This window comes from Denticeps clupeoides, unplaced genomic scaffold (genome assembly GCF_900700375.1).
Source record: "Denticeps clupeoides unplaced genomic scaffold, fDenClu1.1, whole genome shotgun sequence".
Classification (NCBI taxonomy): Eukaryota; Metazoa; Chordata; class Actinopteri; order Clupeiformes; family Denticipitidae; genus Denticeps; species Denticeps clupeoides.
This window is the reverse complement of record NW_021629956.1, coordinates 13,106-39,869: the sequence shown is the minus strand read 5'-3', so window position 1 is coordinate 39,869 and position 26,764 is coordinate 13,106. Positions and strand designations below refer to the sequence as shown.

Sequence of the window (26,764 nt, the reverse complement as noted above, 5' to 3'; positions counted from 1 at the left end):
AAAACTTTTAAAATGAAAGTATTTACATGGCTTTGTTAGCTTTTTTAGCCTTTTCTCCATCATAATTTGACAGTAAAGCGGGAGTTTTCGCACTTTATAATGTTTTCAAAGCCCTTTTGTTTAAAGTCCAAGATTTTCAAGCAGAGTTTGCTAACAGACATGCCAGCAGAAGATTGCCCAATCTTGTCTGATCTCAGAAGCTAAGAAGGCTTGGGCCTGGTTAGTACTTGGATGGGAGACTACGTGGGAATGCCAGGTGCTGTAAGTTTTAACTATTGTTAAACTTTTAAAATGAAAGTATTTACATCACTTTGTTACCTTTTTTTAAGTAAGTTAAGGGGTATTTTCTTTCTTTGATATGTTTTCCCGCCTTTTTTCTTTTTTTTTTTTTTAAACTTCTCTTCAGGTTTCTTTGTCTGTGTGTGCTCTACAACGATCATTCACAGGCTTGGAGCTGAATCGATTAGGTGGGATTTTCCAGCCCTCGGCCTTCAGGTGCTACGCACCCTGATGTCAATTTAATATCTGATATGTCATATTAAGCGGATTTTTAGAACAGGGAGTCGGCAATAGGGCCTGCTCCATCCGCTCCATTCATCGACCCAGTATTGCATTGCCTCTAGAAGGTGTGCACTTTATTTGTTGTATTGCAAATAAAAGCTTACCACTCCAACTTTTTGCCTTTTCTCCATCATAATTTGACAGTAAAGCGGGAGTTTTCACTCTTTGATATGTGTTCAAGCCCCTTTAGGTTTAAAGTTAAAGATTTTCAAGCAGAGTTTGTGTACAGGACAAACCAGCTGAAGAATGCCCAATTCTTGTCTGATCTCAGAAGCTATGAAGGCTTGGGCCTGGTTAGTACTTGGATGGCAGACTACGTGGGAATACCAGGTACTGTAAGCTTTAACTATTGAAAAACTTTTAAAATGAAAGTATTTACATGGCTTTGTTAGCTTTTTTTGCCTTTTCTCCATCATAATTTGACAGTAAAGCGGGAGTTTTTCACTCTTTGATATGTGTTCAAGCCCCTTTGGTTTAAAGTTAAAGATTTTCAAGCAGAGTTTGTGTACGGACAAACCAGCTGAAGAATGCCCATTCTTGTCTTATCTCAGAAGCTATGAAGGCTTGGGCCTGGTTAGTACTTGGATGGCAGACTACGTGGGAATACCAGGTACTGTAAGCTTTAACTATTGAAAAACTTTTAAAATGAGAGTATTTACATGGCTTTGTTAGCTTTTTTAGCCTTTTCTCCATCATAATTTGACAGTAAAGCGGGAGTTTTTGCACTTTATAATGTTTTCAAAGCCCTTTGGTTTAAAGTTCAAGATTTTCAAGCAGAGTTTGTGTACGGACAAACCAGCTGAAGAATGCCCAATCTTGTCTGATCTCAGAAGCTAAGAAGGCTTGGGCCTGGTTAGTACTTGGATGGGAGACTACCTGGGAATACCAGGTGCTGTAAGCTTTAACTATTGAAAAACTTTTAAAATGAAAGTATTTACATGGCTTTGTTAGCTTTTTTAGCCTTTTCTCCATCATAATTTGACAGTAAAGCGGGAGTTTTCGCACTTTATAATGTTTTCAAAGCCCTTTTGTTTAAAGTCCAAGATTTTCAAGCAGAGTTTGCTAACAGACATGCCAGCAGAAGATTGCCCAATCTTGTCTGATCTCAGAAGCTAAGAAGGCTTGGGCCTGGTTAGTACTTGGATGGGAGACTACGTGGGAATGCCAGGTGCAGTAAGTTTTAACTATTGTTAAACTTTTAAAATGAAAGTATTTACATCACTTTGTTACCTTTTTTTAAGTAAGTTAAGGGGTATTTTCTTTCTTTGATATGTTTTCCCGCCTTTTTTCTTTTTTTTTTTTTTTTTAAACTTCTCTTCAGGTTTCTTTGTCTGTGTGTGCTCTACAACGATCATTCACAGGCTTGGAGCTGAATCGATTAGGTGGGATTTTCCAGCCCTCGGCCTTCAGGTGCTACGCACCCTGATGTCAATTTAATATCTGATATGTCATATTAAGCGGATTTTTAGAACAGGGAGTCGGCAATAGGGCCTGCTCCATCCGCTCCATTCATCGACCCAGTATTGCATTGCCTCTAGAAGGTGTGCACTTTATTTGTTGTATTGCAAATAAAAGCTTACCACTCCAACTTTTTGCCTTTTCTCCATCATAATTTGACAGTAAAGCGGGAGTTTTCACTCTTTGATATGTGTTCAAGCCCCTTTAGTTTAAAGTTCAAGATTTTCAAGCAGAGTTTGTGTACAGACAAACCAGCTGAAGAATGCCCAATCTTGTCTGATCTCAGAAGCTAAGAAGGCTTGGGCCTGGTTAGTACTTGGATGGGAGACTACCTGGGAATACCAGGTGCTGTAAGCTTTAACTATTGAAAAACTTTTAAAATGAAAGTATTTACATGGCTTTGTTAGCTTTTTTTGCCTTTTCTCCATCATAATTTGACAGTAAAGCGGGAGTTTTCACTCTTTGATATGTGTTCAAGCCCTTTGGTTTAAAGTTAAAGATTTTCAAGCAGAGTTTGTGTACGGACAAACCAGCTGAAGAATGCCCATTCTTGTCTTATCTCAGAAGCTATGAAGGCTTGGGCCTGGTTAGTACTTGGATGGGAGACTACCTGGGAATACCAGGTACTGTAAGCTTTAACTATTGAAAAACTTTTAAAATGAAAGTATTTACATGGCTTTGTTAGCTTTTTTTTGCCTTTTCTCCATCATAATTTGACAGTAAAGCGGGAGTTTTCGCACTTTATAATGTTTTCAAAGCCCTTTTGTTTAAAGTCCAAGATTTTCAAGCAGAGTTTGCTAACAGACATGCCAGCAGAAGATTGCCCAATCTTGTCTGATCTCAGAAGCTAAGAAGGCTTGGGCCTGGTTAGTACTTGGATGGGAGACTACGTGGGAATGCCAGGTGCAGTAAGTTTTAACTATTGTTAAACTTTTAAAATGAAAGTATTTACATCACTTTGTTACCTTTTTTTAAGTAAGTTAAGGGGTATTTTCTTTCTTTGATATGTTTTCCCGCCTTTTTTCTTTTTTTTTTTTTTTTTTTAAACTTCTCTTCAGGTTTCTTTGTCTGTGTGTGCTCTACAACGATCATTCACAGGCTTGGAGCTGAATCGATTAGGTGGGATTTTCCAGCCCTCGGCCTTCAGGTGCTACGCACCCTGATGTCAATTTAATATCTGATATGTCATATTAAGCGGATTTTTAGAACAGGGAGTCGGCAATAGGGCCTGCTCCATCCGCTCCATTCATCGACCCAGTATTGCATTGCCTCTAGAAGGTGTGCACTTTATTTGTTGTATTGCAAATAAAAGCTTACCACTCCAACTTTTTGCCTTTTCTCCATCATAATTTGACAGTAAAGCGGGAGTTTTCACTCTTTGATATGTGTTCAAGCCCCTTTAGTTTAAAGTTAAAGATTTTCAAGCAGAGTTTGTGTACAGACAAACCAGCTGAAGAATGCCCATTCTTGTCTTATCTCAGAAGCTATGAAGGCTTGGGCCTGGTTAGTACTTGGATGGCAGACTACGTGGGAATACCAGGTACTGTAAGCTTTAACTATTGAAAAACTTTTAAAATGAGAGTATTTACATGGCTTTGTTAGCTTTTTTTGCCTTTTCTCCATCATAATTTGACAGTAAAGCGGGAGTTTTGCACTTTATAATGTGTTCAAAGCCCTTTTGGTTTAAAGTTCAAGATTTTCAAGCAGAGTTTGTGTACGGACAAACCAGCTGAAGAATGCCCAATCTTGTTTGATCTCAGAAGCTAAGAAGGCTTGGGCCTGGTTAGTACTTGGATGGGAGACTACCTGGGAATACCAGGTGCTGTAAGCTTTAACTATTGAAAAACTTTTAAAATGAAAGTATTTACATGGCTTTGTTAGCTTTTTTAGCCTTTTCTCCATCATAATTTGACAGTAAAGCGGGAGTTTTCGCACTTTATAATGTTTTCAAAGCCCTTTTGTTTAAAGTCCAAGATTTTCAAGCAGAGTTTGCTAACAGACATGCCAGCAGAAGATTGCCCAATCTTGTCTGATCTCAGAAGCTAAGAAGGCTTGGGCCTGGTTAGTACTTGGATGGGAGACTACGTGGGAATGCCAGGTGCTGTAAGTTTTAACTATTGTTAAACTTTTAAAATGAAAGTATTTACATCACTTTGTTACCTTTTTTTAAGTAAGTTAAGGGGTATTTTCTTTCTTTGATATGTTTTCCCGCCTTTTTTCTTTTTTTTTTTTTTTTTTTTTTAAACTTCTCTTCAGGTTTCTTTGTCTGTGTGTGCTCTACAACGATCATTCACAGGCTTGGAGCTGAATCGATTAGGTGGGATTTTCCAGCCCTCGGCCTTCAGGTGCTACGCACCCTGATGTCAATTTAATATCTGATATGTCATATTAAGCGGATTTTTAGAACAGGGAGTCGGCAATAGGGCCTGCTCCATCCGCTCCATTCATCGACCCAGTATTGCATTGCCTCTAGAAGGTGTGCACTTTATTTGTTGTATTGCAAATAAAAGCTTACCACTCCAACTTTTTGCCTTTTCTCCATCATAATTTGACAGTAAAGCGGGAGTTTTCACTCTTTGATATGTGTTCAAGCCCCTTTAGTTTAAAGTTCAAGATTTTCAAGCAGAGTTTGTGTACAGACAAACCAGCTGAAGAATGCCCAATCTTGTCTGATCTCAGAAGCTAATGAAGGCTTGGGCCTGGTTAGTACTTGGATGGGCAGACTACCTGGGAATACCAGGTGCTGTAAGCTTTAACTATTGAAAAACTTTTAAAATGAAAGTATTTACATGGCTTTGTTAGCTTTTTTTGCCTTTTCTCCATCATAATTTGACAGTAAAGCGGGAGTTTTCACTCTTTATAATGTGTTCAAGCCCCTTTGGTTTAAAGTTCAAGATTTTCAAGCAGAGTTTGTGTACGGACAAACCAGCTGAAGAATGCCCATTCTTGTCTTATCTCAGAAGCTAAGAAGGCTTGGGCCTGGTTAGTACTTGGATGGGAGACTACCTGGGAATACCAGGTACTGTAAGCTTTAACTATTGAAAAACTTTTAAAATGAAAGTATTTACATGGCTTTGTTAGCTTTTTTAGCCTTTTCTCCATCATAATTTGACAGTAAAGCGGGAGTTTTCGCACTTTATAATGTTTTCAAAGCCCTTTTGTTTAAAGTCCAAGATTTTCAAGCAGAGTTTGCTAACAGACATGCCAGCAGAAGATTGCCCAATCTTGTCTGATCTCAGAAGCTAAGAAGGCTTGGGCCTGGTTAGTACTTGGATGGGAGACTACGTGGGAATGCCAGGTGCAGTAAGTTTTAACTATTGTTAAACTTTTAAAATGAAAGTATTTACATCACTTTGTTACCTTTTTTTAAGTAAGTTAAGGGGTATTTTCTTTCTTTGATATGTTTTCCCGCCTTTTTTCTTTTTTTTTTTTTTTTTTAAACTTCTCTTCAGGTTTCTTTGTCTGTGTGTGCTCTACAACGATCATTCACAGGCTTGGAGCTGAATCGATTAGGTGGGATTTTCCAGCCCTCGGCCTTCAGGTGCTACGCACCCTGATGTCAATTTAATATCTGATATGTCATATTAAGCGGATTTTTAGAACAGGGAGTCGGCAATAGGGCCTGCTCCATCCGCTCCATTCATCGACCCAGTATTGCATTGCCTCTAGAAGGTGTGCACTTTATTTGTTGTATTGCAAATAAAAGCTTACCACTCCAACTTTTTGCCTTTTCTCCATCATAATTTGACAGTAAAGCGGGAGTTTTCACTCTTTGATATGTGTTCAAGCCCCTTTAGTTTAAAGTTCAAGATTTTCAAGCAGAGTTTGTGTACAGACAAACCAGCTGAAGAATGCCCAATCTTGTCTGATCTCAGAAGCTAAGAAGGCTTGGGCCTGGTTAGTACTTGGATGGGAGACTACCTGGGAATACCAGGTGCTGTAAGCTTTAACTATTGAAAAACTTTTAAAATGAAAGTATTTACATGGCTTTGTTAGCTTTTTTTGCCTTTTCTCCATCATAATTTGACAGTAAAGCGGGAGTTTTCACTCTTTGATATGTGTTCAAGCCCCTTTGGTTTAAAGTTAAAGATTTTCAAGCAGAGTTTGTGTACGGACAAACCAGCTGAAGAATGCCCATTCTTGTCTTATCTCAGAAGCTATGAAGGCTTGGGCCTGGTTAGTACTTGGATGGCAGACTACGTGGGAATACCAGGTACTGTAAGCTTTAACTATTGAAAAACTTTTAAAATGAGAGTATTTACATGGCTTTGTTAGCTTTTTTTGCCTTTTCTCCATCATAATTTGACAGTAAAGCGGGAGTTTTTGCACTTTATAATGTTTTCAAAGCCCTTTTGGTTTAAAGTTCAAGATTTTCAAGCAGAGTTTGTGTACGGACAAACCAGCTGAAGAATGCCCAATCTTGTCTGATCTCAGAAGCTAAGAAGGCTTGGGCCTGGTTAGTACTTGGATGGGAGACTACCTGGGAATACCAGGTACTGTAAGCTTTAACTATTGAAAAACTTTTAAAATGAAAGTATTTACATGGCTTTGTTAGCTTTTTTTAGCCTTTTCTCCATCATAATTTGACAGTAAAGCGGGAGTTTTCGCACTTTATAATGTTTTCAAAGCCCTTTTGTTTAAAGTCCAAGATTTTCAAGCAGAGTTTGCTAACAGACATGCCAGCAGAAGATTGCCCAATCTTGTCTGATCTCAGAAGCTAAGAAGGCTTGGGCCTGGTTAGTACTTGGATGGGAGACTACGTGGGAATGCCAGGTGCAGTAAGTTTTAACTATTGTTAAACTTTTAAAATGAAAGTATTTACATCACTTTGTTACCTTTTTTTAAGTAAGTTAAGGGGTATTTTCTTTCTTTGATATGTTTTCCCGCCTTTTTTCTTTTTTTTTTTTTTTTTAAACTTCTCTTCAGGTTTCTTTGTCTGTGTGTGCTCTACAACGATCATTCACAGGCTTGGAGCTGAATCGATTAGGTGGGATTTTCCAGCCCTCGGCCTTCAGGTGCTACGCACCCTGATGTCAATTTAATATCTGATATGTCATATTAAGCGGATTTTTAGAACAGGGAGTCGGCAATAGGGCCTGCTCCATCCGCTCCATTCATCGACCCAGTATTGCATTGCCTCTAGAAGGTGTGCACTTTATTTGTTGTATTGCAAATAAAAGCTTACCACTCCAACTTTTTGCCTTTTCTCCATCATAATTTGACAGTAAAGCGGGAGTTTTCACTCTTTGATATGTGTTCAAGCCCCTTTAGTTTAAAGTTCAAGATTTTCAAGCAGAGTTTGTGTACAGACAAACCAGCTGAAGAATGCCCAATCTTGTCTGATCTCAGAAGCTAAGAAGGCTTGGGCCTGGTTAGTACTTGGATGGCAGACTACCTGGGAATACCAGGTGCTGTAAGCTTTAACTATTGAAAAACTTTTAAAATGAAAGTATTTACATGGCTTTGTTAGCTTTTTTTGCCTTTTCTCCATCATAATTTGACAGTAAAGCGGGAGTTTTCACTCTTTGATATGTGTTCAAGCCCCTTTGGTTTAAAGTTAAAGATTTTCAAGCAGAGTTTGTGTACGGACAAACCAGCTGAAGAATGCCCATTCTTGTCTTATCTCAGAAGCTATGAAGGCTTGGGCCTGGTTAGTACTTGGATGGCAGACTACGTGGGAATACCAGGTACTGTAAGCTTTAACTATTGAAAAACTTTTAAAATGAAAGTATTTACATGGCTTTGTTAGCTTTTTTTGCCTTTTCTCCATCATAATTTGACAGTAAAGCGGGAGTTTTCGCACTTTATAATGTTTTCAAAGCCCTTTTGTTTAAAGTCCAAGATTTTCAAGCAGAGTTTGCTAACAGACATGCCAGCAGAAGATTGCCCAATCTTGTCTGATCTCAGAAGCTAAGAAGGCTTGGGCCTGGTTAGTACTTGGATGGGAGACTACGTGGGAATGCCAGGTGCAGTAAGTTTTAACTATTGTTAAACTTTTAAAATGAAAGTATTTACATCACTTTGTTACCTTTTTTTAAGTAAGTTAAGGGGTATTTTCTTTCTTTGATATGTTTTCCCGCCTTTTTTCTTTTTTTTTTTTTTTTTTTTAAACTTCTCTTCAGGTTTCTTTGTCTGTGTGTGCTCTACAACGATCATTCACAGGCTTGGAGCTGAATCGATTAGGTGGGATTTTCCAGCCCTCGGCCTTCAGGTGCTACGCACCCTGATGTCAATTTAATATCTGATATGTCATATTAAGCGGATTTTTAGAACAGGGAGTCGGCAATAGGGCCTGCTCCATCCGCTCCATTCATCGACCCAGTATTGCATTGCCTCTAGAAGGTGTGCACTTTATTTGTTGTATTGCAAATAAAAGCTTACCACTCCAACTTTTTGCCTTTTCTCCATCATAATTTGACAGTAAAGCGGGAGTTTTCACTCTTTGATATGTGTTCAAGCCCCTTTAGTTTAAAGTTCAAGATTTTCAAGCAGAGTTTGTGTACAGACAAACCAGCTGAAGAATGCCCAATCTTGTCTGATCTCAGAAGCTAAGAAGGCTTGGGCCTGGTTAGTACTTGGATGGGAGACTACGTGGGAATACCAGGTGCTGTAAGCTTTAACTATTGAAAAACTTTTAAAATGAAAGTATTTACATGGCTTTGTTAGCTTTTTTTGCCTTTTCTCCATCATAATTTGACAGTAAAGCGGGAGTTTTCACTCTTTGATATGTGTTCAAGCCCCTTTGGTTTAAAGTTAAAGATTTTCAAGCAGAGTTTGTGTACGGACAAACCAGCTGAAGAATGCCCATTCTTGTCTTATCTCAGAAGCTATGAAGGCTTGGGCCTGGTTAGTACTTGGATGGCAGACTACGTGGGAATACCAGGTACTGTAAGCTTTAACTATTGAAAAACTTTTAAAATGAGAGTATTTACATGGCTTTGTTAGCTTTTTTTGCCTTTTCTCCATCATAATTTGACAGTAAAGCGGGAGTTTTTGCACTTTATAATGTTTTCAAAGCCCTTTTGGTTTAAAGTTCAAGATTTTCAAGCAGAGTTTGTGTACGGACAAACCAGCTGAAGAATGCCCAATCTTGTCTTGATCTCAGAAGCTAAGAAGGCTTGGGCCTGGTTAGTACTTGGATGGGAGACTACCTGGGAATACCAGGTGCTGTAAGCTTTAACTATTGAAAAACTTTTAAAATGAAAGTATTTACATGGCTTTGTTAGCTTTTTTTTGCCTTTTCTCCATCATAATTTGACAGTAAAGCGGGAGTTTTCGCACTTTATAATGTTTTCAAAGCCCTTTTGTTTAAAGTCCAAGATTTTCAAGCAGAGTTTGCTAACAGACATGCCAGCAGAAGATTGCCCAATCTTGTCTGATCTCAGAAGCTAAGAAGGCTTGGGCCTGGTTAGTACTTGGATGGGAGACTACGTGGGAATGCCAGGTGCAGTAAGTTTTAACTATTGTTAAACTTTTAAAATGAAAGTATTTACATCACTTTGTTACCTTTTTTTAAGTAAGTTAAGGGGTATTTTCTTTCTTTGATATGTTTTCCCGCCTTTTTTCTTTTTTTTTTTTTTTTTTAAACTTCTCTTCAGGTTTCTTTGTCTGTGTGTGCTCTACAACGATCATTCACAGGCTTGGAGCTGAATCGATTAGGTGGGATTTTTCAGCCCTCGGCCTTCAGGTGCTACGCACCCTGATGTCAATTTAATATCTGATATGTCATATTAAGCGGATTTTTAGAACAGGGAGTCGGCAATAGGGCCTGCTCCATCCGCTCCATTCATCGACCCAGTATTGCATTGCCTCTAGAAGGTGTGCACTTTATTTGTTGTATTGCAAATAAAAGCTTACCACTCCAACTTTTTGCCTTTTCTCCATCATAATTTGACAGTAAAGCGGGAGTTTTCACTCTTTGATATGTGTTCAAGCCCCTTTGGTTTAAAGTTAAAGATTTTCAAGCAGAGTTTGTGTACGGACAAACCAGCTGAAGAATGCCCATTCTTGTCTTATCTCAGAAGCTATGAAGGCTTGGGCCTGGTTAGTACTTGGATGGCAGACTACGTGGGAATACCAGGTACTGTAAGCTTTAACTATTGAAAAACTTTTAAAATGAGAGTATTTACATGGCTTTGTTAGCTTTTTTTGCCTTTTCTCCATCATAATTTGACAGTAAAGCGGGAGTTTTTGCACTCTTATAATGTTTTCAAGCCCTTTTGGTTTAAAGTTCAAGATTTTCAAGCAGAGTTTGTGTACGGACAAACCAGCTGAAGAATGCCCAATCTTGTTTGATCTCAGAAGCTATGAAGGCTTGGGCCTGGTTAGTACTTGGATGGGAGACTACCTGGGAATACCAGGTGCTGTAAGCTTTAACTATTGAAAAACTTTTAAAATGAAGTATTTACATGGCTTTGTTAGCTTTTTTTGCCTTTTCTCCATCATAATTTGACAGTAAAGCGGGAGTTTTTGCACTTTATAATGTTTTCAAAGCCCTTTTGGTTTAAAGTTCAAGATTTTCAAGCAGAGTTTGTGTACGGACAAACCAGCTGAAGAATGCCCATTCTTGTCTGATCTCAGAAGCTAAGAAGGCTTGGGCCTGGTTAGTACTTGGATGGGAGACTACCTGGGAATACCAGGTACTGTAAGCTTTAACTATTGAAAAACTTTTAAAATGAAAGTATTTACATGGCTTTGTTAGCTTTTTTTTGCCTTTTCTCCATCATAATTTGACAGTAAAGCGGGAGTTTTCGCACTTTATAATGTTTTCAAAGCCCTTTTGTTTAAAGTCCAAGATTTTCAAGCAGAGTTTGCTAACAGACATGCCAGCAGAAGATTGCCCAATCTTGTCTGATCTCAGAAGCTAAGAAGGCTTGGGCCTGGTTAGTACTTGGATGGGAGACTACGTGGGAATGCCAGGTGCTGTAAGTTTTAACTATTGTTAAACTTTTAAAATGAAAGTATTTACATCACTTTGTTACCTTTTTTTAAGTAAGTTAAGGGGTATTTTCTTTCTTTGATATGTTTTCCCGCCTTTTTTCTTTTTTTTTTTTTTTAAACTTCTCTTCAGGTTTCTTTGTCTGTGTGTGCTCTACAACGATCATTCACAGGCTTGGAGCTGAATCGATTAGGTGGGATTTTCCAGCCCTCGGCCTTCAGGTGCTACGCACCCTGATGTCAATTTAATATCTGATATGTCATATTAAGCGGATTTTTAGAACAGGGAGTCGGCAATAGGGCCTGCTCCATCCGCTCCATTCATCGACCCAGTATTGCATTGCCTCTAGAAGGTGTGCACTTTATTTGTTGTATTGCAAATAAAAGCTTACCACTCCAACTTTTTGCCTTTTCTCCATCATAATTTGACAGTAAAGCGGGAGTTTTCACTCTTTGATATGTGTTCAAGCCCCTTTGGTTTAAAGTTCAAGATTTTCAAGCAGAGTTTGTGTACGGACAAACCAGCTGAAGAATGCCCAATCTTGTCTTATCTCAGAAGCTATGAAGGCTTGGGCCTGGTTAGTACTTGGATGGCAGACTACGTGGGAATACCAGGTACTGTAAGCTTTAACTATTGAAAAACTTTTAAAATGAGAGTATTTACATGGCTTTGTTAGCTTTTTTTGCCTTTTCTCCATCATAATTTGACAGTAAAGCGGGAGTTTTTGCACTTTATAATGTTTTCAAAGCCCTTTTGGTTTAAAGTTCAAGATTTTCAAGCAGAGTTTGTGTACGGACAAACCAGCTGAAGAATGCCCAATCTTGTTTGATCTCAGAAGCTAAGAAGGCTTGGGCCTGGTTAGTACTTGGATGGGAGACTACCTGGGAATACCAGGTGCTGTAAGCTTTAACTATTGAAAAACTTTTAAAATGAAAGTATTTACATGGCTTTGTTAGCTTTTTTTAGCCTTTTCTCCATCATAATTTGACAGTAAAGCGGGAGTTTTCGCACTTTATAATGTTTTCAAAGCCCTATTGGTTTAAAGTCAAGATTTTCAAGCAGAGTTTGTGTAAGACAAACCAGCTGAAGAATGCCCAATCTTGTCTGATCTCAGAAGCTAAGAAGGCTTGGGCCTGGTTAGTACTTGGATGGGAGACTACCTGGGAATACCAGGTACTGTAAGCTTTAACTATTGAAAAACTTTTAAAATGAAAGTATTTACATGGCTTTGTTAGCTTTTTTTGCCTTTTCTCCATCATAATTTGACAGTAAAGCGGGAGTTTTCGCACTTTATAATGTTTTCAAAGCCCTTTTGTTTAAAGTCCAAGATTTTCAAGCAGAGTTTGCTAACAGACATGCCAGCAGAAGATTGCCCAATCTTGTCTGATCTCAGAAGCTAAGAAGGCTTGGGCCTGGTTAGTACTTGGATGGGAGACTACGTGGGAATGCCAGGTGCAGTAAGTTTTAACTATTGTTAAACTTTTAAAATGAAAGTATTTACATCACTTTGTTACCTTTTTTTAAGTAAGTTAAGGGGTATTTTCTTTCTTTGATATGTTTTCCCGCCTTTTTTCTTTTTTTTTTTTTTTTTAAACTTCTCTTCAGGTTTCTTTGTCTGTGTGTGCTCTACAACGATCATTCACAGGCTTGGAGCTGAATCGATTAGGTGGGATTTTTCAGCCCTCGGCCTTCAGGTGCTACGCACCCTGATGTCAATTTAATATCTGATATGTCATATTAAGCGGATTTTTAGAACAGGGAGTCGGCAATAGGGCCTGCTCCATCCGCTCCATTCATCGACCCAGTATTGCATTGCCTCTAGAAGGTGTGCACTTTATTTGTTGTATTGCAAATAAAAGCTTACCACTCCAACTTTTTGCCTTTTCTCCATCATAATTTGACAGTAAAGCGGGAGTTTTCACTCTTTGATATGTGTTCAAGCCCCTTTGGTTTAAAGTTAAAGATTTTCAAGCAGAGTTTGTGTACGGACAAACCAGCTGAAGAATGCCCATTCTTGTCTTATCTCAGAAGCTATGAAGGCTTGGGCCTGGTTAGTACTTGGATGGCAGACTACGTGGGAATACCAGGTACTGTAAGCTTTAACTATTGAAAAACTTTTAAAATGAGAGTATTTACATGGCTTTGTTAGCTTTTTTTGCCTTTTCTCCATCATAATTTGACAGTAAAGCGGGAGTTTTTGCACTTTATAATGTTTTCAAAGCCCTTTTGGTTTAAAGTTCAAGATTTTCATGCAGAGTTTGTGTACGTACAAACCAGCTGAAGAATGCCCAATCTTGTTTGATCTCAGAAGCTAAGAAGGCTTGGGCCTGGTTAGTACTTGGATGGGAGACTACCTGGGAATACCAGGTGCTGTAAGCTTTAACTATTGAAAAACTTTTAAAATGAAAGTATTTAATGGCTTTGTTAGCTTTTTTAGCCTTTTCTCCATCATAACTTGACAGTAAAGCGGGAGTTTTCGCACTTTATAATGTTTTCAAAGCCCTATTGTTTAAAGTCCAAGATTTTCAAGCAGAGTTTGCTAAAAGACATGCCAGCAGAAGATTGCCCAATCTTGTCTGATCTCAGAAGCTAAGAAGGCTTGGGCCTGGTTAGTACTTGGATGGGAGACTACCTGGGAATACCAGGTACTGTAAGCTTTAACTATTGAAAAACTTTTAAAATGAAAGTATTTACATGGCTTTGTTAGCTTTTTTTGCCTTTTCTCCATCATAATTTGACAGTAAAGCGGGAGTTTTCGCACTTTATAATGTTTTCAAAGCCCTTTTGTTTAAAGTCCAAGATTTTCAAGCAGAGTTTGCTAACAGACATGCCAGCAGAAGATTGCCCAATCTTGTCTGATCTCAGAAGCTAAGAAGGCTTGGGCCTGGTTAGTACTTGGATGGGAGACTACGTGGGAATGCCAGGTGCAGTAAGTTTTAACTATTGTTAAACTTTTAAAATGAAAGTATTTACATCACTTTGTTACCTTTTTTTAAGTAAGTTAAGGGGTATTTTCTTTCTTTGATATGTTTTCCCGCCTTTTTTCTTTTTTTTTTTTTTTAAACTTCTCTTCAGGTTTCTTTGTCTGTGTGTGCTCTACAACGATCATTCACAGGCTTGGAGCTGAATCGATTAGGTGGGATTTTCCAGCCCTCGGCCTTCAGGTGCTACGCACCCTGATGTCAATTTAATATCTGATATGTCATATTAAGCGGATTTTTAGAACAGGGAGTCGGCAATAGGGCCTGCTCCATCCGCTCCATTCATCGACCCAGTATTGCATTGCCTCTAGAAGGTGTGCACTTTATTTGTTGTATTGCAAATAAAAGCTTACCACTCCAACTTTTTGCCTTTTCTCCATCATAATTTGACAGTAAAGCGGGAGTTTTCACTCTTTGATATGTGTTCAAGCCCCTTTAGTTTAAAGTTCAAGATTTTCAAGCAGAGTTTGTGTACAGACAAACCAGCTGAAGAATGCCCAATCTTGTCTGATCTCAGAAGCTAAGAAGGCTTGGGCCTGGTTAGTACTTGGATGGGAGACTACCTGGGAATACCAGGTGCTGTAAGCTTTAACTATTGAAAAACTTTTAAAATGAAAGTATTTACATGGCTTTGTTAGCTTTTTTTGCCTTTTCTCCATCATAATTTGACAGTAAAGCGGGAGTTTTCACTCTTTGATATGTGTTCAAGCCCCTTTGGTTTAAAGTTAAAGATTTTCAAGCAGAGTTTGTGTACGGACAAACCAGCTGAAGAATGCCCATTCTTGTCTTATCTCAGAAGCTATGAAGGCTTGGGCCTGGTTAGTACTTGGATGGGAGACTACCTGGGAATACCAGGTACTGTAAGCTTTAACTATTGAAAAACTTTTAAAATGAAAGTATTTACATGGCTTTGTTAGCTTTTTTTGCCTTTTCTCCATCATAATTTGACAGTAAAGCGGGAGTTTTCGCACTTTATAATGTTTTCAAAGCCCTTTTGTTTAAAGTCCAAGATTTTCAAGCAGAGTTTGCTAACAGACATGCCAGCAGAAGATTGCCCAATCTTGTCTGATCTCAGAAGCTAAGAAGGCTTGGGCCTGGTTAGTACTTGGATGGGAGACTACGTGGGAATGCCAGGTGCAGTAAGTTTTAACTATTGTTAAACTTTTAAAATGAAAGTATTTACATCACTTTGTTACCTTTTTTTAAGTAAGTTAAGGGGTATTTTCTTTCTTTGATATGTTTTCCCGCCTTTTTTCTTTTTTTTTTTTTAAACTTCTCTTCAGGTTTCTTTGTCTGTGTGTGCTCTACAACGATCATTCACAGGCTTGGAGCTGAATCGATTAGGTGGGATTTTCCAGCCCTCGGCCTTCAGGTGCTACGCACCCTGATGTCAATTTAATATCTGATATGTCATATTAAGCGGATTTTTAGAACAGGGAGTCGGCAATAGGGCCTGCTCCATCCGCTCCATTCATCGACCCAGTATTGCATTGCCTCTAGAAGGTGTGCACTTTATTTGTTGTATTGCAAATAAAAGCTTACCACTCCAACTTTTTGCCTTTTCTCCATCATAATTTGACAGTAAAGCGGGAGTTTTCACTCTTTGATATGTGTTCAAGCCCCTTTAGTTTAAAGTTCAAGATTTTCAAGCAGAGTTTGTGTACAGACAAACCAGCTGAAGAATGCCCAATCTTGTCTGATCTCAGAAGCTAAGAAGGCTTGGGCCTGGTTAGTACTTGGATGGCAGACTACGTGGGAATACCAGGTACTGTAAGCTTTAACTATTGAAAAACTTTTAAAATGAGAGTATTTACATGGCTTTGTTAGCTTTTTTTGCCTTTTCTCCATCATAATTTGACAGTAAAGCGGGAGTTTTTGCACTTTATAATGTTTTCAAAGCCCTTTTGGTTTAAAGTTCAAGATTTTCTAAGCAGAGTTTGTGTACGGACAAACCAGCTGAAGAATGCCCAATCTTGTTTGATCTCAGAAGCTAAGAAGGCTTGGGCCTGGTTAGTACTTGGATGGGAGACTACCTGGGAATACCAGGTGCAGTAAGTTTTAACTATTGTTAAACTTTTAAAATGAAAGTATTTACATCACTTTGTTACCTTTTTTTAAGTAAGTTAAGGGGTATTTTCTTTCTTTGATATGTTTTCCCGCCTTTTTTCTTTTTTTTTTTTAAACTTCTCTTCAGGTTTCTTTGTCTGTGTGTGCTCTACAACGATCATTCACAGGCTTGGAGCTGAATCGATTAGGTGGGATTTTCCAGCCCTCGGCCTTCAGGTGCTACGCACCCTGATGTCAATTTAATATCTGATATGTCATATTAAGCGGATTTTTAGAACAGGGAGTCGGCAATAGGGCCTGCTCCATCCGCTCCATTCATCGACCCAGTATTGCATTGCCTCTAGAAGGTGTGCACTTTATTTGTTGTATTGCAAATAAAAGCTGTGGTGGAAATTCTGCCGTCTGGGGAGCTGCAATAAAGGAAGTCAACTGAATTGATTATCCAAGTTTATTTTACCGCGCACGGGGGGACCCACAAGAGAACATCCCCCCGCTTGATTACAGTTCACAAGCATTTATACATCTGGGGTGTACAAGGTCGAAAAGCAAGCTCGCACCACTTTGGACAGTGGCGCCCATCAACGTCACAGAACCTTTCTTTTATCAGTTTATGTCTAGTTTTTGCGTCAAACTTTTGCATCAACAAGGTCAGACCTAAGATACACAGTTGTCTTCTGACTGTTCCATGACCAAAGGTGAAACACGTGGAGAGTCTGGCCTACTAAATTTCGTGGAGTGTCTGGGCCTACTAAATTTTCCTTCCACACTCCACACTTTTTTTTTTTTTTTTTTTTTTTTTGATAAATTGATCTCTACTATAGGCACAAAAATGTATATGATGTGTACGCAAGGTGAGGAGTACATAATTACATAATAACACAAAATTCAAAGAATAAAAAATTATTATAAAAATGATTAAAAAGTACACAGCAAATTAATGCAAAATAACAAAGCAACGTAATATACAACCAGAAACATCAAAGTATACCACTCCATCAAGGGTTTAAGGTAACTCATCACAGGCAGTTGTATAAAAATATAAAATCAAAACTAAATAATTAAAAAAACAAACTATTTAAAATGAAAATCAACAACAAGTATATCAATCAATATATAGTGTATTATGTGTCTGCATCTGTCTCATCCGAGGAGGAGCTTGATTCAAAGCATGATTGACCACTATGAACAAGAGTTACATAATTTTTTCTAGGGGTCTAATAACATATCAACAGCAATGTGGTTCTGGAAGGCCATAAGTGAGGTGGCTTTAAATTGTCCATGTACAGTCTCAAATCCATCTCTAGTGAAGTTTGATAAGCGCTGCACCTTGTAATGAATGTAATTGATTCTGTCAACATTTTTGTTAGGAGTTATTCAAAAAAAAATGTATTCAAAGCCTGCAGCTATTTGATTAACTAATATGTATTCGTCGGGCACACCTCTGGGAATACCTATGGTATCAATGTAAGTTGTATCAGGGGAATCAAAAGAAAACAATGATCTTCTAGCTAAATGGGAGTGAACATTGGAAAAAGAGACTGGAACTTCCGATGCAGTTACAGGCAAAATAGTCACAGGTAGGATAAGAGTAGAAGGAGTGCAGACACCCAACCAGTTCTCAGGTAAAGTGGAGCGCAGTGTTTTACCACCACCAGATGTCAGAACGATCAACTTTCGGGGAATCAGACAGGTTGTGGATGGATGCACAATATGAAACATTCACAGTACCAACAGTATTAGCAGGGGAAGGGTAATACCTTGATACCTCAGCATCAAAAACAGGGGGAACATCGGTTTTTGATCCTACAGGAAAAAGGAAATCCCAAAAAGAAAAAAAGGATCAAGGTTATCTTGAGTCATAAGTTGGATAAGACAGGTAATTCAGTTCGGCTGGAGTGGGGACAATCTTCAACAATGGGCGAGGTCCTAGTGTCACCAGTAGCATCTGCAAGTAACAACCTGTTATTCCTGTGGCCAAGTTTTTTTTTTTTTTTTTTTTTTTTTTTTTTTTCTCAAAACAGACCAAATATCAAATTATTTTTCCCTTTAAAAACCATTTGGTGTAAAAACTTAAGACCGATTTAGATAACCATCTGCCGTTTCCCCAAAATGTTTAACTGTCACCTAAAAATAATGGAAAAGAACAAGTCTGCATAGATTCTGCAGGCAATTGGTGGTAATCTGGTCAAATGCATGTTGCAAGCTTAGACGATTGTCAAGTCAAATCTGTTTCTTATTGCTCAGATCTTTGATGTTTCTTCTTGTTGACTTTACCGGACGATGGTAGCGATGGTAAATCAGTGTTTATTCAGCCCCGCCCTGCTCAGCCTCGGGAGTGGACGTTTTCTCAGCGGATGTTTCGGCTGCCTTGCTCTCTTTGCCATCCTGAGGTTCGGTGGTCTGGGCGGTAGTTGATGTTGCATCTGTATCGCTGCTGGTGGGGCTCCTGGTTCTCTTTGTCTTCCTCGCCTTCCCTCACCAGTCTGGGACGTGGGGGACTCCTTGGTCTGAAGCCTCTGTAGTAGTTCTGCCTCATTGGTTTGCTCTGGTCTGGACCACCCTGGTTGTCACTACCTTCAGTTCCTTCTGTCATTTCCTTTCGTGGTGCGCTGGTATATGGGGGGCGGCTGCCATAGCGTCGGCGGACAAAGTACGGTGGATAGCGCCGCCTGCCAGGGAACAAAGTTCTGCGTTGCTGTGGCTGTGCGACCCCCTCAGGACCAATTTCCTGGCTCTCTCTCTTCTCCCGCCCCTCGCTCTGGTAGTTATCCTGGTAGTCGCGTGGGGGTCTCCTCTGGTGTGGGTACCGCCTGTAGCGGTTCCGGTCAGCGGCGTATTTGCTGCCCTGGACTGGGACCCCCCCTGGGCCGGTGACATTGGCCGCCTCGGCACCCTTCTCCCCTTCAACGACATCAAACTCCACAGTCTCACCGCCCCCAACACTGCGGAGGTATTTTCTTGGGTTGTTTTTCTTTATGGCAGTCTGGTGTACAAAAACATCTTCTTTTGTGTCATTCCTGTTGATGAAACCGTAGCCGTTGCGAACGTTGAACCACTTCACCGTCCCCAGGACCTTTGTTGGAATGTGTGTGAGTGTGTCTGTGTGGGTGTGCATGACCTTGGATGGAGCCTCCTTCAGGGCTGCAGCCGCGCCTTCGTTTGGAGCTCCGCCCCGCTTCACCAGTCAGGCTGTTTGGGATTGTTCATGATGGGTGTGTTCTCCTCTGTGTCCACGTCTCTCGCCATAGGGAACACCATGTCCTCTGCTCCATCCTCTTTCTTCATTGGGACATTCTCGTAACCAATGTCCGCTTTGGCCACAGTTGAAGCACACATCAAATTGTTCCTCGCTTCGTGGTCTCCACTGTCCTCTCCATCTTTTGGTGCAATCTCGTGCCCAGTGTCCCCTTTGGTTACACCTGAAGCACACATCTGGTCCGCGATATGAAGTGGAGTTGGCAGCAGCATGCTGCAACAGAGCTAGTTGTGCCCTGTGGGTTGAATCTTTGTTTTTGTTGTCTTCTTTGATCCTCGCTTCCGCCTGTCTGGCCTGGGCGTGGCGCGCATGGCGCAGAACTTCAGCGAGACGCACTGAAGCATCTGCCCACATGATGCAGGAAGTCTTTGTTGCTTCACTGAGGGGGGGGAGAAGGCCATCAATGAAGGTATTTTTCAGGAGCGCTTCGTATGGTGTCATACCTTGTCCAGGGTAATCATGGGGGCGAGCAAGGCCGCTGTGGTCATCAAACACAACTTGGAGTCGAATCAAAAAATCTTCTGCTGACTCCAAAGGCTGCTGAGCACACGTGCTGATTTTAGAAAGGTCACAGGCAGTAGGAAAGTTACCAGCGATCGCGGTCACAAGTCCTTCAGCCCAACATCTGTAATCTGCATCTCCCCGCACTGCACCAATGTCGTTTTGATCAGCAGTTGCCCAACCAGGGGTGCAGGGCTGATGATGGGTAGTGAAATGTTCACGTAGCTGACCATACTGCACAGGGGTCATGTGCCTTAGCAGGACTCGGGCCATTTCGGTGGATGTTGGTGTGAATTCTCTGATGAAATCGTTCACGGCTCTGGACAGGGCCGCACCCCCTCGATCTGCATTTGGGAGATGCTTGGAAGAGTTCAGAAGGTCTTCCGTTGTCCATGGTCTGTAAACAAATGTAGGCCCCCCTGTCCCAGCGACCTGAATCATGGGGAGAGTTGCAGTTGAGGGTCCTGATGGTTCAGAAGATGTGGTGGCAGACCGGGTCTTGGGTGGAGAATATGGGGCGGCTGCTCTGGTGGTGGTTTTTTTCTCTGAAGTTGAAGCAGTGACGCCATCATGCTGTGGTGGTTTCTGCTGTTCTTGTAACGGTTTCTCCAGCGGGAGTTGCTGCTGTTTCAGTGGGGGTTGCTGTTGGGGGTAGGGCGGAGGGGTGGAGTCCAAACTCAGGTCGACCCGTGTGCCCTGTAATGACGGATACAACGAGGCAGGTGCAGTATCAGAGAATTTTTTTTTGGTATCAAGGTTCAGCGTAGTCTTCCCTTTTGTTTTCTTTCCCACAGTCAGCGCAGTCAGAGCGTTCTGGGTGTTTTGCTTGTCTCTTCGGTCACCCTCTGCTTCCCATATTTTAAAACAGTCTTCCATTATAAGCATTTTCCGAATTACTTTACTTTTACTTGACTGCAGTATTTTTTGCCTGCTACCCTCTAGCCCCTCCTTCAGCTTTTTTAGCTGAGTTTGACTAAGAGACCCACCCGCAGGAAAACCGTAATTTTCATGCCAGTCCACCAGATGATTACACACATCATCACCATATTTCTGTTTCATCTGTATCATTAACTTAGTTTCGGGACTAATAGGAGTGTCACTTTTCCCACTTTTATTTCCCATTTTTTACGCACACAGCTTTCTCGAGTTTGCTCGGGGAATTCACAGCCCAACGAAAACAACTGCTCTTGCTAAGAGAGCTCACAGATAACTAATGGCTCACAACTCTTCCCGTTTCACGTTTTCCCTTTGTGCTCTTGCCTTATTACTCACACTGATTGAAATATTACTTAATGATTGAATGAATTTTTTTTTTTTTTTTTTATCTTGTAAAGAAGGCTCACACTTTTATTTCACACTCGATCTCCAAGATCGTTTTACTCAGAGGACTTTAACCTCTATTAAACAAAATAAAAAGTGACACTCGCTTAGTTGGATCAACTCAGTTGACTACAGAATAAAGCAAATATGCAATTCCCCTTATCAATTTGATTTTGGATTTATTAATCTTCTAAATTCTGCAGTTTTCATTAAATGTTTGAGAGGTGGAATATTTTAGCTCACCATGTTCGTGTCCCCAGACGACAGACAAGAGAAAAATCCCGGCGGAATCGGCCAAGGACACTGACCGCAGTCCCAGTCACTCCGAAACTCTAAGACGAGGTTTTGGAGATGGATCTTGGTGACCCAGGGTGACTAGCCACTCCGGCCATGTCCTGGCGGACTCACGCGGATCCTGTTCGTGACGCCAATTGTGGTGGAAATTCTGCCGTCTGGGGAGCTGCAATAAAGGAAGTCAACTGAATTGATTATCCAAGTTTATTTCACCGCGCACGGGGGGACCCACAAGAGAACATCCCCCCGCTTGATTACAGTTCACAAGCATTTATACATCTGGGGTGTACAAGGTCGAAAAGCAAGCTCGCACCACTTTGGACAGTGGCGCCCATCAACGTCACAGAACCTTTCTTTTATCAGTTTATGTCTAGTTTTTGCGTCAAACTTTTGCATCAACAAGGTCAGACCTAAGATACACAGTTGTCTTCTGACTGTTCCATGACCAAAGGTGAAACACGTGGAGAGTCTGGCCTACTAAATTTCGTGGAGTGTCTGGGCCTACTAAATTTTCCTTCCACAAAGCTTACCACTCCAACTTTTTGCCTTTTCTCCATCATAATTTGACAGTAAAGCGGGAGTTTTCACTCTTTGATATGTGTTCAAGCCCCTTTGGTTTAAAGTTCAAGATTTTCAAGCAGAGTTTGTGTACAGACAAATCAGCTGAAGAATGCCCAGTCTTGTCTGATCTCAGAAGCTAAGAAGGCTTGGGCCTGGTTAGTACTTGGATGGGAGACTACCTGGGAATACCAGGTGCTGTAAGCTTTAACTATTGAAAAACTTTTAAAATGAAAGTATTTACATGGCTTTGTTAGCTTTTTTTGCCTTTTCTCCATCATAATTTGACAGTAAAGCGGGAGTTTTCACTCTTTGATATGTGTTCAAGCCCCTTTGGTTTAAAGTTCAAGATTTTCAAGCAGAGTTTGTGTACAGACAAACCAGCTGAAGAATGCCCAATCTTGTCTGATCTCAGAAGCTAAGAAGGCTTGGGCCTGGTTAGTACTTGGATGGGAGACTACCTGGGAATACCAGGTGCTGTAAGCTTTAACTATTGAAAAACTTTTAAAATGAAAGTATTTACATGGCTTTGTTAGCTTTTTTTGCCTTTTCTCCATCATAATTTGACAGTAAAGCGGGAGTTTTCACTCTTTGATATGTGTTCAAGCCCCTTTGGTTTAAAGTTAAAGATTTTCAAGCAGAGTTTGTGTACGGACAAACCAGCTGAAGAATGCCCATTCTTGTCTGATCTCAGAAGCTATGAAGGCTTGGGCCTGGTTAGTACTTGGATGGGAGACTACCTGGGAATACCAGGTGCTGTAAGCTTTAACTATTGAAAAACTTTTAAAATGAAAGTATTTACATGACTTTGTTAGCTTTTTTTGCCTTTTCTCCATCATAATTTGACAGTAAAGCGGGAGTTTTCACTCTTTGATATGTGTTCAAGCCCCTTTGGTTTAAAGTTAAAGATTTTCAAGCAGAGTTTGTGTACGGACAAACCAGCTGAAGAATGCCCATTCTTGTCTGATCTCAGAAGCTATGAAGGCTTGGGCCTGGTTAGTACTTGGATGGGAGACTACCTGGAAATACCAGGTGCTGTAAGCTTTAACCATTGAAAAACTTTTAAAATGAAAGTATTTACATCACTTTGTTAGCTTTTTTAAAGTAAGTTAAGGGGTATTTGCTTTCTTTGATATGTTTTCCCGCCTTTTTTCTTTTTTTTTTTTTTTTTTTTTTAAACTTCTCTTCAGGTTTCTTTGTCTGTGTGTGCTCTTCAAAGATCATTCACAGGCTTGGAGCTGAATCGATTAGGTGGGATTTTCCAGCCCTCTGCCTTCAGGTGCTACGCACCCTGATGTCAATTTAATATCTAATATGTCATATTAAGCGGATTTTTAGAACAGGGAGTCGGCAATAGGGCCTGCTCCATCCGCTCCATTCATCGACCCAGTATTGCATTGCCTCTAGAAGGTGTGCACTTTATTTGTTGTATTGCAAAAAAAAGCTTACCACTCCAACTTTTTGCCTTTTCTCCATCATAATTTGACAGTAAAGCGGGAGTTTTCACTCTTTGATATGTGTTCAAGCCCCTTTGGTTTAAAGTTCAAGATTTTCAAGCAGAGTTTGTGTACAGACAAACCAGCTGAAGAATGCCCAATCTTGTCTGATCTCAGAAGCTAAGAAGGCTTGGGCCTGGTTAGTACTTGGATGGGAGACTACCTGGGAATACCAGGTGCTGTAAGCTTTAACTATTGAAAAACTTTTAAAATGAAAGTATTTACATGGCTTTGTTAGCTTTTTTTGCCTTTTCTCCATCATAATTTGACAGTAAAGCGGGAGTTTTCACTCTTTGATATGTGTTCAAGCCCCTTTGGTTTAAAGTTAAAGATTTTCAAGCAGAGTTTGTGTACGGACAAACCAGCTGAAGAATGCCCATTCTTGTCTGATCTCAGAAGCTATGAAGGCTTGGGCCTGGTTAGTACTTGGATGGGAGACTACCTGGGAATACCAGGTGCTGTAAGCTTTAACTATTGAAAAACTTTTAAAATGAAAGTATTTACATGACTTTGTTAGCTTTTTTTGCCTTTTCTCCATCATAATTTGACAGTAAAGCGGGAGTTTTCACTCTTTGATATGTGTTCAAGCCCCTTTGGTTTAAAGTTAAAGATTTTCAAGCAGAGTTTGTGTACGGACAAACCAGCTGAAGAATGCCCATTCTTGTCTGATCTCAGAAGCTATGAAGGCTTGGGCCTGGTTAGTACTTGGATGGGAGACTACCTGGGAATACCAGGTGCTGTAAGCTTTAACCATTGAAAAACTTTTAAAATGAAAGTATTTACATCACTTTGTTAGCTTTTTTTAAGTAAGTTAAGGGGTATTTTCTTTCTTTGATATGTTTTCCCGCCTTTTTTCTTTTTTTTTTTTTTTTTAACTTCTCTTCAGGTTTCTTTGTCTGTGTGTGCTCTACAACGATCATTCACAGGCTTGGAGCTGAATCGATTAGGTGGGATTTTCCAGCCCTCGGCCTTCAGGTGCTACGCACCCTGATGTCAATTTAATATCTGATATGTCATATCAATCGGATTTTTAGAACAGGGAGTTGGCAATAGGGCCTGCTCCATCCGCTCCATTCATCGACCCAGTATTGCATTGCCTCTAGAAGGTGTGCACTTTATTTGTTGTATTGCAAATAAAAGCTTACCACTCCAACTTTTTGCCTTTTCTCCATCATAATTTGACAGTAAAGCGGGAGTTTTCACTCTTTGATATGTGTTCAAGCCCCTTTGGTTTAAAGTTCAAGATTTTCAAGCAGAGTTTGTGTACAGACAAACCAGCTGAAGAATGCCCAATCTTGTCTGATCTCAGAAGCTAAGAAGGCTTGGGCCTGGTTAGTACTTGGATGGGAGACTACCTGGGAATACCAGGTGCTGTAAGCTTTAACTATTGAAAAACTTTTAAAATGAAAGTATTTACATGGCTTTGTTAGCTTTTTTTGCCTTTTCTCCATCATAATTTGACAGTAAAGCGGGAGTTTTCACTCTTTGATATGTGTTCAAGCCCCTTTGGTTTAAAGTTAAAGATTTTCAAGCAGAGTTTGTGTACGGACAAACCAGCTGAAGAATGCCCATTCTTGTCTGATCTCAGAAGCTATGAAGGCTTGGGCCTGGTTAGTACTTGGATGGGAGACTACCTGGGAATACCAGGTGCTGTAAGCTTTAACTATTGAAAAACTTTTAAAATGAAAGTATTTACATGACTTTGTTAGCTTTTTTTGCCTTTTCTCCATCATAATTTGACAGTAAAGCGGGAGTTTTCACTCTTTGATATGTGTTCAAGCCCCTTTGGTTTAAAGTTAAAGATTTTCAAGCAGAGTTTGTGTACGGACAAACCAGCTGAAGAATGCCCATTCTTGTCTGATCTCAGAAGCTATGAAGGCTTGGGCCTGGTTAGTACTTGGATGGGAGTCTACCTGGGAATACCAGGTGCTGTAAGCTTTAACCATTGAAAAACTTTTAAAATGAAAGTATTTACATCACTTTGTTAGCTTTTTTTAAGTAAGTTAAGGGGTATTTTCTTTCTTTGATATGTTTTCCCGCCTTTTTTCTTTTTTTTTTTTTTTTTAACTTCTCTTCAGGTTTCTTTGTCTGTGTGTGCTCTACAACGATCATTCACAGGCTTGGAGCTGAATCGATTAGGTGGGATTTTCCAGCCCTCGGCCTTCAGGTGCTACGCACCCTGATGTCAATTTAATATCTGATATGTCATATTAATCGGATTTTTAGAACAGGGAGTTGGCAATAGGGCCTGCTCCATCCGCTCCATTCATCGACCCAGTATTGCATTGCCTCTAGAAGGTGTGCACTTTATTTGTTGTATTGCAAATAAAAGCTTACCACTCCAACTTTTTGCCTTTTCTCCATCATAATTTGACAGTAAAGCGGGAGTTTTCACTCTTTGATATGTGTTCAAGCCCCTTTGGTTTAAAGTTCAAGATTTTCAAGCAGAGTTTGTGTACAGACAAACCAGCTGAAGAATGCCCAATCTTGTCTGATCTCAGAAGCTAAGAAGGCTTGGGCCTGGTTAGTACTTGGATGGGAGACTACCTGGGAATACCAGGTGCTGTAAGCTTTAACTATTGAAAAACTTTTAAAATGAAAGTATTTACATGGCTTTGTTAGCTTTTTTTGCCTTTTCTCCATCATAATTTGACAGTAAAGCGGGAGTTTTCACTCTTTGATATGTGTTCAAGCCCCTTTGGTTTAAAGTTAAAGATTTTCAAGCAGAGTTTGTGTACGGACAAACCAGCTGAAGAATGCCCATTCTTGTCTGATCTCAGAAGCTATGAAGGCTTGGGCCTGGTTAGTACTTGGATGGGAGACTACCTGGGAATACCAGGTGCTGTAAGCTTTAACTATTGAAAAACTTTTAAAATGAAAGTATTTACATGACTTTGTTAGCTTTTTTTGCCTTTTCTCCATCATAATTTGACAGTAAAGCGGGAGTTTTCACTCTTTGATATGTGTTCAAGCCCCTTTGGTTTAAAGTTAAAGATTTTCAAGCAGAGTTTGTGTACGGACAAACCAGCTGAAGAATGCCCATTCTTGTCTGATCTCAGAAGCTATGAAGGCTTGGGCCTGGTTAGTACTTGGATGGGAGTCTACCTGGGAATACCAGGTGCTGTAAGCTTTAACCATTGAAAACTTTTAAAATGAAAGTATTTACATCACTTTGTTAGCTTTTTTTAAGTAAGTTAAGGGGTATTTTCTTTCTTTGATATGTTTTCCCGCCTTTTTTCTTTTTTTTTTTTTTTTTTAACTTCTCTTCAGGTTTCTTTGTCTGTGTGTGCTCTACAACGATCATTCACAGGCTTGGAGCTGAATCGATTAGGTG

At 40.0% G+C, this 26,764-nt stretch overlaps 14 pseudogenes; 13 read left to right on the top strand and 1 right to left on the bottom strand.

Annotated features, from left to right (window-relative positions):
* Positions 1–1,343: 1,343 nt before the first annotated feature.
* On the top strand, positions 1,344–1,462 carry LOC114778328 (uncharacterized; annotated as a pseudogene).
* Positions 1,463–2,257: 795 nt separating this feature from the next.
* On the top strand, positions 2,258–2,376 carry LOC114778320 (uncharacterized; annotated as a pseudogene).
* A 1,355-nt stretch (positions 2,377–3,731) lies between these two features.
* Positions 3,732–3,850, top strand: LOC114778325 (uncharacterized; annotated as a pseudogene).
* Positions 3,851–5,846: 1,996 nt separating this feature from the next.
* Positions 5,847–5,965, top strand: LOC114778319 (uncharacterized; annotated as a pseudogene).
* A 440-nt stretch (positions 5,966–6,405) lies between these two features.
* On the top strand, positions 6,406–6,524 carry LOC114778316 (uncharacterized; annotated as a pseudogene).
* Positions 6,525–8,516: 1,992 nt separating this feature from the next.
* Positions 8,517–8,635, top strand: LOC114778326 (uncharacterized; annotated as a pseudogene).
* A 440-nt stretch (positions 8,636–9,075) lies between these two features.
* Positions 9,076–9,195, top strand: LOC114778327 (uncharacterized; annotated as a pseudogene).
* A 2,549-nt stretch (positions 9,196–11,744) lies between these two features.
* LOC114778323 (uncharacterized) lies at positions 11,745–11,863 on the top strand (annotated as a pseudogene).
* Positions 11,864–14,407: 2,544 nt separating this feature from the next.
* LOC114778318 (uncharacterized) lies at positions 14,408–14,526 on the top strand (annotated as a pseudogene).
* A 3,621-nt stretch (positions 14,527–18,147) lies between these two features.
* LOC114778303 (nuclease-sensitive element-binding protein 1 pseudogene) lies at positions 18,148–19,216 on the bottom strand (annotated as a pseudogene).
* A 3,085-nt stretch (positions 19,217–22,301) lies between these two features.
* On the top strand, positions 22,302–22,420 carry LOC114778317 (uncharacterized; annotated as a pseudogene).
* A 1,079-nt stretch (positions 22,421–23,499) lies between these two features.
* On the top strand, positions 23,500–23,618 carry LOC114778315 (uncharacterized; annotated as a pseudogene).
* Positions 23,619–24,691: 1,073 nt separating this feature from the next.
* LOC114778314 (uncharacterized) lies at positions 24,692–24,810 on the top strand (annotated as a pseudogene).
* Positions 24,811–25,883: 1,073 nt separating this feature from the next.
* Positions 25,884–26,002, top strand: LOC114778312 (uncharacterized; annotated as a pseudogene).
* The last annotated feature ends 762 nt before the right edge of the window (positions 26,003–26,764 follow it).